Source organism: Oratosquilla oratoria, chromosome 30, assembly GCF_046742065.1.
Source record: "Oratosquilla oratoria isolate Oo_2021 chromosome 30, ASM4674206v1, whole genome shotgun sequence".
NCBI classification, from domain to species: domain Eukaryota; kingdom Metazoa; phylum Arthropoda; class Malacostraca; order Stomatopoda; family Squillidae; genus Oratosquilla; species Oratosquilla oratoria.
This window is the reverse complement of record NC_134806.1, coordinates 8327256-8341279: the sequence shown is the minus strand read 5'-3', so window position 1 is coordinate 8341279 and position 14024 is coordinate 8327256. Positions and strand designations below refer to the sequence as shown.

The 14024-nt window shown below is 44.9% G+C and overlaps 1 protein-coding gene across 1 annotated transcript in view; it reads right to left on the bottom strand.

The window, feature by feature from the left end:
• Positions 1–13425, bottom strand: part of LOC143041007 (uncharacterized) — a 36564-nt gene extending 23139 nt beyond the window's left edge. Inside the window, exon 1 of the mRNA XM_076212544.1 lies at positions 12922–13425. The gene's annotated coding sequence lies outside the window, so the exon portion shown is untranslated. The remainder of the gene's footprint in view (positions 1–12921) is intronic.
• Positions 13426–14024: the final 599 nt, after the last annotated feature.

Here is a 14024-nt window from a genome sequence, read left to right as displayed (position 1 = left end):
CAAACCCCGTCTGGGCTATTGGCTGCATGTTATTGTGGCAAAGTAGCATGCAGTTGATACTTTAGGGTCTATATGGGGCGCCCCTATGGACCAGAGCCACACATAATTTTGTCTGTGATAGAGGAAAAATCTGTTCATAGAGAAATTATGACACTTTTATACTACGACTATCCCTCCGTTATGCTGTCCCCCAACCCCTTGTTACTGTCCTGTACCATTTCTCTGAATATTCATTTCCTTTTTTCGCCTACCCTGTGGTGGGGGAAGAAAATGCTACCACCAAGTCTTTCCACTTGAGTCATAAAAGGCGACAAAAAACGGGACGGAGGATGGGATTAGGAGTTCTGCTACCTATAGCCCCAAAAGGGGGCATTCCTAAAAAAAAGTAAAGGCATAAGAGGGTCTGGGAGTTTTCCAACCAGTACCCTAAGGTTTGGGTCTTTTAATGTGCGTGGATGTGGTACAGATGAGAGTAAAAGGGAAGATATAGGCAGTATGTTTGTGAGAAGAAAGATGGATGTGCTGACTTTGAGTGAAACTAAAATGAGAGGAAAGAGAAATTGTGAGTTAGGGAGTGAAGCTGGGAGGTACTCACGAGTGAAGAGGGAACGAGGGAGAGAAGGGGTGGCTATTGTAGTAAGTGAACAGATAAGCATGTAGTGGAGTGGAAGGAGGTTTCATCAAGGTTGATGTGGATGAAGGTGAAGCTGGGAAGGGAGACATGGGTTTTTGTGGGTATGGGCCTGGTAGTGAGAAGAGTGTAGAGGAAAGGGAGCTTTTTTTTTTGGGTAGATATAAATGAGTGCATAGAGGGATTAGGAAGAAATGTCAATGTAGTTGTATTGGGAGACCTTAATGCTAGGGTAGGAAATGAACCAATAGATGGAGTGATTGGGAAGTATGGAGTTCTAGGTAAAAATCGTAGTGGAGAATTGATGGTGGAGATGTCTTGAAAGAGAGTTGATGATATCAAATACAGTGTTTAGGAAGAAAGTCAAGCATAAGTACACATGGGAGAGGGTGGTGGATGAAAGGGTGGCAGATAGAGCGTTAATGGACCAGGAGTATGGTAGGAAGAGTTAAGGATGTACATATTCTAAGGGGAGAGAGTGGGGGAATATCAGATCATGATCTGATGGAAGGTAAATTGAGAGTGGAGAATAGGTGGAGAAAGAGTAAAAGGGCAGAAGGTAGGAAGGTGCTTAGAGTGAACTCATTAAATGAGAGAAAAAAGGAGAATGAGTATAAAAAGCTGAAAGAGGAGTGGGAGTAAAGGATAGAGTAGAACTAGGAGTGGAGGTGGAATGGGGATGGTTCAAGGAGGGAGTCATAAGGTATGCAAAGATGGTGTGTGGAACAAGGAGGGCGGGAGGAATTAGAAGGAAGGGTAGTGAGTGGTGGGATGAGGAAGCAAAGAAGGGTGTAGAAGAGAAAAAGCAGGGATTCATAGATTGGCTACAAATTAGGACGAGGGAATCGTATGAGAGGTACAAAGTAAAGAGAAGGAAAGTTATGCATAAGATAAAGGAAGCAAAGAGGAAAGCAGATGACAGAAAATATTAAAAGTAATAGATAGACTTTTTGGAAGGAAATTAAAAGAGAAAGAGGAGGCGAATCAAGTAGAGAAGAAAAGGTAAAAGGTGCAGATGGAGAGATGATAATGGAAGAGAAGGCAGTGAGAGGAAGGTGGGAAGAGTATTTTAGGGAGTTGCTAAATGTGAAGGAGGATAAGGAGGGAAAGGTAGTTGCAGTGGGAAGCACTAAGAAAATGAGAGTGATGAGTGAGGAAAATGGAGAAATGGGGAAGGATGAAGTGAAAGCAGCTGTTAAGATGATGAAAGCAGGTAAGGCACCTGGGTTGGATGGATGCCATGCAGAATGTCTGAAGAAAGGAGGTACAGTTATGGTGGACTGACTGTTGAGGTTATTTAATGTTTGTTTAAGAGAGGGTAGAGTGCTGGAGGACTGAAGGAGTGCCTGTATAGTTCTGCTTTACAAGGGAAAGGGGGACAAGTGTGAGTGTAGTAGTTTCAGAGGGATCAGCTTGTTGAGTGTAACTGAGAAGACTTATGGGAGGGTCTTGATTGAGAGGATTAGGAGAGGAACAAGAGGGAGTAATTGGTGAGGAACAGTGTGGGATTTGGACAGGTAGAGGTTGTGTAGATCAGATTTTTGTGGTAAGACAGATATGTGAGAAAGCTATAGGAAAAGGTAAGGATGTTTTTTGGGGCTTTTATGGATCTGGAAAAGGCTTACGACAGGGTAGACAGGAAGGCACTGCGGGAGGTACTCCAGATATATGGGATAGGAGGAAAGCTGTTAAGAGCAGTCGCGAGTTTTTACGAGAGTAGTAGAGCTTGTATTAGGATTAGAAATGGAGAGAGTGAATGGTTTGAGGTAAAGATGGGATATCGTCAGGGATGTGTATGTCGCCCTGGCTGTTCAATCTTTACATGGATGGGGTGGTGCGAGAGGTAAATGCAAGGGTAGTGGGTCAGGGGTTGGAGATGGTTAAAGAAAATGGAGAAAAGTGTGAGGTGAGCCAGTTGTTGTTTGCTGACGACACAGCGCTTGTAGCAGGATCAGAGGAGGGATTGAGGAAGTTAGTGACAGAGTTTAAGAAGGTGTGAGAGAAGGAAGCTGAAGGTAAATGTGGGCAAAAGTAAGGTGATGAGATGTACAAGGGGAGAGAGTGACAGCGGCTGGAAGTGAGTATTAAGGATGAAAGACTGAAGGAAGTGGATATTTTTAGATACTTGGGTGCGAATGTGGCAGGAAAGGGAGGAGTGGGGGTGGAGGTAGAATGCAGATTGAGAGAAGCAAGTAAATGCCTTGGTGGATTAAAAAGTGTAATGAGAGATAGACATCTGGGAATGGATGCTAAGAGGTTATATGAAGGAGTGATTGTGCCAACAGCACTGTACGGGGCAGAAATATGGAACATGAGAGAGGAAGAGAGGAGTTTGAATGTGTTTGAGATGAAATGTCTGAGAAGTATGATAAGGGTTACTAGGCTAGATAGAGAAATGAGGAGGTAAGGAGAACAGGGGTGGAAAAGGAGCTGGGAGATAGGGTTGATGAAAGAATATTAGGATGGTTTGGACACATGGAAAGAATGAGTGAAGAGAGATTAGTAAAAGAAGTGTGGAAGGCAGAAGTGGAAGGAGTGAATATGAGGGCGCATCCTAGGATGAGATGGATGGATGGGGTGAAAGGGGCATTACAAAAGAGAGGAATGTCTGTGGAGCAAGGACGGGAGAGGACATAAGATGGGTGTGAATGGAGAGGGGTTGTGTATAGATGATGCTGTGATGCATCAGGGGGAGTGGGTGGGGGATGGGGGATGAGGAACTATGTATGAGAAAAAAAATTAACGCAGCCCAAAGGGATTTCTCCCCGTCTTCTCCTTTTCGGCATGGGGGGACGGAGAGGGGGGGGGGTCGCCGAATTTATGAAGTGGCCTTGTTGTGGATGTGCTGTGTCTTGCGACACTGCTTCTGACCCAGGGCAGTGTACAGGATGCAGGGATGACCCGTCATCCAGGAGGTGCCAAGGTAGGGAGGGAGGAGGGTGGAGGGGAGTGGAAAAAGCCTTTGGTAAATGTATATATGTATATATATATATATATATATATATAGAGAGAGAGAGAGAGAGAGAGAGAGAGAGAGAGAGAGAGAGAGAGAGAGAGAGAGAGAGAGAGAGAGAGAGAGAGAGAGAGAGAGAGAGAGAGAGAGAGAGAGAGAGAGAGAGAGAGAGAGAGAGAGAGAGAGAGGGTGTTTGGGATAAATTTGATAATTTTTCTATCTTCTGTCATTTCAGAACCATTTGAAGGATTAAATAGTGATAAGGTGCAATGGATAGCTAATTCTGTGTACTATTGGTAGGTGTGAGAGCTAAAAAGTATGGACCACTGGAAAAAAATGGAATATTGGAAGAGAGAGACCTGCATCATGATGATTTGTGCCGCATTAAAAAAATTGGAAAACTTAGCTGCAGCTCATTGCTTCTTGAATACTGTGGAGGCTGTGAGATGTGAGCTGGACAACTGAGACGGAGATGTAGAAGCAGTGGCTAGCAGAAAGGATCATAGCAGGCATTCTGACTGTCCGCACAACGAATTTCATCGAGAAGCTGCAAAAAATGGTGCGGCAAGATCCAGGCAAGGCAATGCAGACCTTAGTGAGAGAGGTGGGCGTTGGAGTGGTGACTATGAAGAAAGCGCTGAACGAAGATCTTCGCTACTCCTCATACAAGAAATGTATGCGCCAACTACTCACCAACAAGGCCCAAGAAAATCACCTTACAAAAGCCAAGAAACTCGTCAACTTCAAACACCCAGTCGAGCTGGGGATGCTCTGGTTCTCCTCAGACAAGGAGAACTTCTGCCAGGACCAATTGCACAACACACAGAACAACAGGTGGCTAGCTTATAGTCCCCACGAAGTCCTGCACTTCATGAAGACCAAGTTTCCTTAAATTGTGATGGTCTTTGGGTGTGTTTCCAGCGAAGGCCATGTCATGCCGCCCCACATCTTTGAAAGAGGGACTCAGACTCACTTCAGATGGCTATATTGAGTTGCTGTCCACTGTTGTCAAGAGCTGAGTGGAGAGGGTGGCAGCAGGACTCAGTTCTGTGTCACACCTCCGGGAAAAACTAAAAGTGGCTGTCTAAGAACGTCTACAACTTCACCACTCCCAACATCTGGCCCCCCCAACTCACTTGATTGCAACTCCATGGACTATTATGTGTGGGGCGCAGTTGAAAAAGACACCAATCATACCACCTGCAACACCAAGGACTTGCTGGTTGCCAGGATCAAACTGGTGTTCAGGTGTCTCTTGAAGGACACCATGAAGGCCACTTGCTGCAGTTTCAGGTCCCACCTGAAGGCCATGGTGGAGGCTCAGGTCAGCTTCTTTGAGTGAGCTGTATTTAGCAAAAGATCTTCTAAGAGATGCACTTTGAATTTTTAGAATACATAAATTTTTAGCCAAGATATGAAGTTTTTCTTTCCTCTCCAAAAAAAGTGTCAAATTTATCCCTAATACCATATAAATATACATATATATATATATATAAATATATATATATATATATATATATATTTTTATATATAAATATATATATATATATATATATATACATATACACACACACCTATTTTGCAGAAAACCACTTGGGAAATAAGACACTATGATCCAAATGTTTTCGTCTATTCAGACATATTCAGGGAATACAGAATAACAATGGCAGAAAGTAATAGGCAAGACAGGAACACACACAAGACAGTTTCTCACCAAAGCCTATCAAGACAGGGACATGCAGTGAGCTCCTACATATTCAACAATTATTTTCTTTACAATGAAATTATCCAGTGGGCTGGTTGGTGAGGTTATTTAATGTTTGCTGGAGAGAGGGTAGAGTGCTGGAGGAGTGCCTGTATAGTTCCACTTTACAAGGGAAAAGGGGACAAGTGTGAGTGTAGTAGTTTCAGAGGGATTAGCTTGTTAAGTGTAGTTGGGAAGGCTTATGGGAGGAGGGTCCTGATTGAGAGGTTTAGGAGAGGAACAGAGGGAATAATTGTTGAGGAACGGCGTGGATTTAGGGCAGGTAGAGGTTGTGTAGATCAGATTTTCGTGGCAAGATAGATATGTGAGAAAGCTATAGGAAAGGGGAAGGATGTTTTTTGGGCTTTTATGGATTTGGAAAAGGCTTATGATAGGGTAGACAGAAAGGCACTGTGGGAGGTTTTGCAGATATACGGGATAGGAGGAAAGCTTCTAGGAGCTGTCAAGATTTTTTATGAGAGTAGTAGAGCATGTGTCAGGATTAGAAATGGAGAGTGAGTGGTTTGAGGTAAAGGTGGGACTTCGTCAGGGATGCGTTATGTCGCCCTGGCTATTCAATCTTTACATGGATGGGGTGGTGCGAGAGGTAAATGCAAGGGTGGTGGGTCAGGGATTGGAGATGGTTAAAGAAAATGGAGAAAAGTGGGAGGTGAGCCAGCTGTTGTTTGCGGACGACACTGCGCTTGTGGCAGGATCAGAGGAGGGATTGAGGAAGTTGGTGACAGAGTTTGGGAGAGTGTGTGATAGAAGAAAGCTGAAGATAAATGTGGGTAAAAGTAAGGTGATGAGATGTACAAAGGGTGAAAATGGCAGCAGACTGGAAGTGAACATTAAGGGAGAGCGACTGGAGGAAGTGGATAGTTTTAGATACTTGGGTGCGTATGTGGCAGGAAAAGGTGGAGTGGAGGTAGAATGTAGATTGAGAGAAGCGAGTAAATGCCTTGGTGGATTAAAAAGTGTAATGAGGAATAGACATTTGGGAATGGATGCTAAGAGGAGTGATTGTGCCAACAGCACTGTATGGGACAGAAACATGGAACATAAGAGAGCAAGAGAGAAGAAGTTTGAATGTGTTTGAGATGAGGTGTCTGAGAAGTATGATGGGGGCTACTAGGCTGGATAGAGTGAGAAATGAGGAGGTGAGGAGGAAAACAGGGGTGGAAAGGGAGTTGGGAGATTGGGTTGATGAAAGAGTATTAGGATGGTTTGGACACATGGAAAGAATGAGTGAAGAAAGACTAGTAAAAGAGGTATGGAAGGCAGATGTGGAGGGAGTGAACATGAGGGGGCATCCTAGGATGAGGTGGATGGATGGGGTGAAGGGGTCTTTGGGGAAGAGGGGAATGTCTGTTGAGGAAGGACGGGAGAGGATAGAAGATAGGGGTGAATGGAGAATGGTTGTGTATGGATGATATGATGCATGAGGTGGAATGGGTGGGTGGATGGGGGGTGAGGTAGTATGTGTGAGCAAAATTTGACGCAGCCCAAAGGGATTTCTCCCCGTCTTCTCCTTTTATGCACGGGGGGACGGAGAGGGGGGTCGCCGATTTAATGAAGCGGCCTTGCTGTGGATGTGCTGTGTCTTGCGACACTGCTTCTGACCCAGGGCAGTGGACAAGGAGCAGGGATGACCCGTCATTCAGGAGGTGCTAAGATAAGAGGGAGGGTGGAGGGGAGTGGAGTGTATTCAGGGATGGAATGGGTGGGAATTATTTTATGCCTTTTTCTTTTTGGCTACCTCCCTTGTAAGGGGGAAAAAGCCTTGGTATATGTATGTATGTATGTATATAAGCTTAAACTTATGTTCATAATGTTACCAAAAGAATGTTTAATAAGACTGAATCCAGATTTATTTAAAATTATGTTGTTGAGAAAAAGCTATGGTACTTCCTGGCAGATGGTTGTAAAACCAGAACTTCAGAATACTACATATATATTTTTTCATACACCTCCTTTCAACATTGTTCACTCTTTCACTCATGCTTACACAAACACAAACACATCAGATTGGCTTCAGATCTGGAAGGTCATGTGTGTCGAACCTTTTAAGATTTCACCTGAGAATTGTTGATGTGCTGCAAGAGAGAGAGGGGTGGGTGGACTGCATGTACCTTGACTTAGAGAAGGCATTTGAAAAAGTACCTCACAGTTGACTTATGTGGAAATTGGAGCATATTGGAGGACTGAGAGCCAAACTATCAGAATGGATTAAAGACTTTTTGAAAGATACATGAGGACAGTAGTAAAGGATAAGAGGTCAAGTTGTAGAGCAGTAACAAGCAGAGTACCACAAGGTTCAATGCTTGCACAAATAATGTTTTTTGTCTATGTTAGTGACATGATGAAAGGAACAAGCTATGCCAACATGTTTGCAGATGACACAAAAATCATGATAAGAGTGAAAAAAGAGGATGGTAGAATATTGCAAAAAGATCTAGATACTATTTTTGCATGGAGCCAAGAATGGGAAATGAAGTTTAATACCAAAAAATGTAAAGTACTGGAAATAGAATATAGTGGCAAAAGTCCATCCTTAAACTATTCCTTGGGAAGCAAACACATTACAAAAGCAAAACAGTAGAAAGACTTGGGAGTGTTGATAAAAGACAACCTGTCACATGACAGACATATAAGAAGGATTGTGGGAGAAACATATAGACTACTGCAGAAAAATAAAGTGACATTCTATTATATGGATGAAGAGATGATGAAAAACTCATCAAAACCCTGATACAGGCAAGACTGGAATATGTGTCAGTAGTATGGTAACCACACAGAGTGAAGGATATATGCAAGATTGAGAGAATACAAAGGGCAACAACCAAACCTGGCAGATAAACCATATGTGGAAAGACTAAAGGTACTGGGTCTGCTAACTTTGAAAGATCAGAGAAAGAGGTGATATGATTACAGTATTCAGGTCACTAAAGGGGATAGATTGCATTGACAGAAGAGATCTCTTGATTAAAGATGGGAGGGCTTTAAGAGGTCATGGAAGTAAATTAAGAAAGACCACATGTCTAAAGGATGTGAAGAAATATAATTTTCCATATAGATGCATAAATATGTGGAATAGCTTAGGTGATATAGCCCAAGCTCAAACAATACATGAGTTCAGATCTAAATATGATAATTGGAAATCAAAGATATAGATTAAGTTAGAACCATACATGAATTTGAGTCTAGGTATGTTAGAAAATTAGAGAATAGGAGACAGGACCCAATGACCATTGCTCCTTTCCTGTATACTACAATTAGGTAAATACATACACACATGCAGAGAGAGGGGTTGAGAGAGAGAGAGAGAGAGAGAGAGAGAGAGAGAGAGAGAGAGAGAGAGAGAGAGAGAGAGAGAGAGAGAGAGAGAGAGAGAGAGAGAGAGAGAGAGAGAATTTTATTTTATTAATTTATTACGCCAAGGCGTCAGTCAGTACATGGATATACAAGTACAAAATGTTAATATAATGCATCAGATGGATACACAATCAATAGTAGTACAATGCATATGAGTCAGAGCCTCAATGATGTCATATCTGTAATAGCAATATAACATTGAATACAATGTGATAGTCTTAGTAATAAATGACAGCAGTGAGGACAATAAGTCCCACAACCAAGCACAGTACAATCACGAACATTTGACAGACATAGGACATAATGGTAGTGTGCATAGACAGACCTAAATGACATACATAATGCGCAATATCATTAAGGCCATCGATGTGAGGGGCGCAAAAGGTAAGAGAGAAAAAAAAAAAAAAAAAAAAAATCTATCCCCCCTCCCCTTTTCCTTCTTTTGGTATAGTCCGAGTACGTAAACATACAATTGGAATACATATAATAATGGTTATGGGAAGCAACAAATCTAGACAGAATGTGTCGAGTAGCATCACGAGAGGACGCACTCGACATGACATGACGCCCCTCCCCCCCAGGTTGAATAACCTGAGGAAGTAGAGGAATGCTGTCGATTCAAGACCTCATTCCCCTTGCGGGCTCCTCGACTCAGTAAATAATACAGTAGGCACGAACATTTGATAAACAAAAGTCGTAACGGCAGTGTACATAGTCATACGTAAGGATCATATACAGTAAACAGTATCACTGAAGGTCGCCGATGAGAGGAGTGCAAAGGGGTGGGAGAAAAAAAAATACATTAAACAATTTTAAAATTGAGTGTGAGTGCATAAGCATTCTAATGGAAAACAAACGGTAATGGATATGAGCAGCAATAATATTTGTCAGAATGGGCTGTGTAACATCACAGGAGGACGTAACCAATATCACACAACGACGCCCTCCCCCCCCCCCTCCAGGCTGAACAAGCTGTGGAAGCAGAAGAAAAGTGTAGTCGACCCAGGACTTCACCCTTCTGCAGTGTTCCTCGACTTGATCAATAATACAGTCAATAACCACCGAAGTGAGGAAAACGGGTAAGTATTATCTCAAGGTTGTCAGCCTCGAGTAAGAACGTGCAGATTTGAATCAAGGTCTGACCTCTTGGTAGAAGATCTCTTACTGTGGGGCACTGAAGACAATAGTGTTCTAGGTTGTTAGCATTAGGGCTGTCGCATAGTTTACAGGTGGTGTACTGTGGCATGTAAAGAGTGTGGGCAACCTGCCACAAGGGCCGATACCCCATCCTGAGTCGAGCACTAATTACATTGTGTTTTCGCACAGTTAACCCGCGTTTGCGATACTTGTAGCGACTGTGGAGAAAGTGATGATGATGTTGTATGGACACACTGTTAGCCTTCTCTGCATTTCTGCGTCGCATCGTCATGTCAAACCCAACTGAGTGGATGATGTTTCGTAGACATCGGAGGGAGGGTTCGGCATCTCGTACATGTCCATCTGCTATACAGGCCGCCTTAGCGATACGATCCACCATGTCGTTGCCATGTAGTCCAATGTGGGAGGGTATCCATACAAACGGTATGGTAAGAGAAGCATCGTTTGCAGTAGCAAGTCGACATAGGATTTCATTCACAACACGGCTGCAGATAGGTCTTGGCGAGGATAGGGCGTGCAGGGCTGATTGGGAGTCACAAATAATTATCCCGTTCATACGATGTCGAATAAGGAGAGTTACAGCATCCAAGATTGCATTCAGTTCACAGTAGGTGGAGCTCAATGAGGTGGGCAGTCTGCGGCCAATCCATGAGTCATCTGGTACAGGAGGCTCCAAGGTTGGGGAGAAGATGGCACACGCTGCTCTTCCATCCGCTTGCACAGAACCATCTACATAGACGTGGTGTGCCATAGGCACAGACGTAGATATACCTGCAATAGTCTCCAGAGCTAATTGTTTCTGCAGGGGGGGGGATAGGCAGCTTTCGAGGTTGGTGTAAATGTGACAGCGGGGAGGGGGACACGCCATGGTGGTAAATCAGGGGGTTCCGCCTTCCCAGGTACATTGATGTCCAGGCCACGGAGAATATCACTCACTACCCTAATGAGGGTATGTCCACCTGCTCGAAGTGGGGGTCTGGGTGCGTCCGGACCCAGTGACGCACTTATGACATCAGTGAAGTGTGGAGCAAGATTGGGGTAGTGGAGACACTTAACAGTGAAATAGGACACAATGGCATAAATCCTCTCTACTAGAGGAGGTAGGTTGAGTTCTAACTGCATGTTCACAACACGGGTAGAGAGAGAGCACCCCAGGATAAACCTCATGACTCGATTCTGGAATTTTTCAAGTGGCTCGAGCGCTGGTTTAGGAAGTTGACACAAGGCAGGGGATAGATAGTCGACTATTGACCGAAGCAGTAGGATGTAGAGAGTCCTTGCCACTGGGATGGAGATACCTACAGCATTGTTGGCAAGCCACTTGATAGGTGCAAAGTGGGGCTCCAGACGGTCAAGAAGGCTTTTCACGAGGGGGTGAATTCGTTGACGCGCAGGTGTAGCTGGGGTGATTCGGACTGGTGCTCCCAGATATGTATACTGTACTGTGTGCAGTGAGGGATGTCATGACCACCCATAGTGAATGCAGGCAGAGCTCTGGCATTGTGTGAGGTAAAAATCCTGCTTTTCTCTGGGGAGAAAAGGAGGCCACAGGAGGTAGCGGCCATGTTGAAGTCATGGAGCATGCGCTGAAGGTCATGTGGTGAGGTGGAGTGGATGCATATATCATCTGCATAGCAGGTGATAGTAGTACCGGGGATGATAGGAAGGAGGGAGAGTAGACGATGCATCAGGATATTGAATAAGAAGGGACTTAGCACACCTCCATGCGGGATGCCCAGTTCGAATGATTCATAGGAACTGTACAACCCCTTGAAGTAGACACGTGACGTTCTATTACAAAGGTAACCTCGAATCCATTTTAGTAGGTTCCCCCGAACTCCAAAGTTCACCAGTTGGTCAAGGATAATTTCCCTGTTGGTTATATCGAAGGCAGATTTGAGGTCCAAGAAAGCAACCACACTGGTGGGGGAGAGACGTGTGTAGAGTTCAACTAGGCAGTGGTGTGTGCTCCGTTGCGGAAGGAAACCATAAAGACTGGGGGAGAGCTTATCCAGTAGTCGGTGCATCAGTCGGGCAAGAAGGATGCGTTCAAACACTTTGCTAAAACAGGTGGTGAGAGAGATAGGCCTAAATTTGTTGGTGCCAGGTTTCGGTATAGGAATGATAGTGCTTTTGGTCTAGGCTGAAGGCACATGCCCCAGGCAAAGGCAGAGATTGAAGAGCTGTAGTAGGGGGTTACTAGGAACATTCTGAAGGAGACGAAGGACTTGATAAGTGAGGACATCCTCACCAGGGGCAGAATTCTTAACCCTAGCAAGAGCACGGTGTAGCTCGTCCTCGGTGAATGGGATGTCATCTTCTTCATCTGTCTGTAGTAACGCACCCATTAGGCGGAGGTTACGAGAGCTGCGGTGGGAGGACAGTGCCTCTTGGACATTCTCAGGAAGGTTGCGAGTTTGTGACTGCTCTGACCAGGTAGTAATAAGATCTTGTGCATACTCAAGCGGACTGTGGTGCAGAGTGCAGGCGGATTTCTTCTTGACAACCTTTTTTATAAGATGCCACATAGTGCCCGTACTAGTCTGATGGTTAATACTATCTGTAAATTTCTGCCAAGACTCTGTGTACACGCATTTCTGAAGGGCAACCAGGTCATCCCTGGCCAGCTGATAATGGTGCAGGTGTTCAGGCGTGGGCTGCCTTTGAAAGGAAAGCCCAGCATCCACCGCTATTCTTTCCGCTTGGGCAATACGCTGATCCAGTGTCCAAGAACGGGTCTTAGTGCGACGTTGAATGTGTGGTCGGAGCACATAGTGCGTGTAGAAGTCATGTGTAGAATTCACCAGTGAATCGTATAGGCTGTCAGGAGAAAGAAGATCAAAAGTGGGAAGGAGGCGAGAAATATACGAGATGTATGTGGGGCAGTATTTAGGAGGGATAGAGATGCGGGGCGGGCACGGTGATGGGGGATGGAAGTTTGAGCCTGTAGGATGGAGTATGTTAGGCTAATAGCAACATGGTCAGAGAAGAGAGAAGGGATAGATGAGCAAAAGACATTGGATGCCACAAGACCTGCAGTGATAATGTGATCTATAGTACCTCCACGAGTGTGTGTGGCACCACCAGTATCCCAACGTGTTAGGCGATGTCGGCGGATGTAGTCTAGCAGGGGCCTGCCAGCGCGGTTGAGAGTGGGAGATACGTCTCCAAGAGCAGGGTGCCTTGCATTAAAATCCCCCATATAGATCATTCCACTATCTGTAGGTATAGGAAGGGCTGGTAAATTAATCAAACCGGGAGCAGAGTAGACATTGCACAACCGAAGAGTACTATTTCCTACGGTAATCTCAAAGAGCTGAAAGGTCATATCAGGTTGCGCAGAGGAACCAACGAGCGTGTGAGGCAGGGATGATTGAATGTAGGTAATGAGGCCATTTCTGGTATAGTGTACATATGAGACATACCATGTGAGCAAAGGAGCCTCCTCCCCATGTGGAGCATTACCAGGAAAGGCCTCTTGTATAAATATGACTTGTGGATGATGTTGATAAACATAGGTTTTAAGTGCCGTGAGTTTAGAGGAGTGTCTAATACCAAAGGCATTCCAAGAGATGGCATGAAAATGAATGTGACTAGCGAAGTTTAGTCTTACTGTGGCGGGAGGCAGAAGTGGGTAGGGCGCTACCGGGTGGAATACTGGGCAAGGAAGACCTTGGCTGCACACTAGTTATCTTTTCAAGGTGGGAGGCGACCTTGTCAAGTTTATCAGTAAGAGTTGTGATGGTGGTGATGACAACCTGATGTGATTCAACCAAACTTGATAAGGAGTTTGCAGTAACAGTTTGCTGGGCTATGATACTGTCTATACGGGCATCTATGGTGTCAAAACGAGCCGTGAGAGCAGTGCAGCGGGATTACAGGGTGGCAACTGACTTACGGAGAGCAATGATGTCAGCTGAATCAGTGTGACGTGGAGATGAGTGTGCGGGGGGTGGCGGAGGTGGTGGGGTGTGACCTGTTGAAGTGTTACGGGACCGTTTGGTACAGCCGTGCCAGACGTTAACCCCAGGCATTTTGCACCGAACACACTTCCACTGTGAGGGGTCAGGCTGTCGTAGAGGCGAGGAATTTGGTGGGGCATCTCCAGCAGCGATAGCAGTAGATGAAGCAGGAGGAACACTGTGCGGGCAGGAGCATGTATC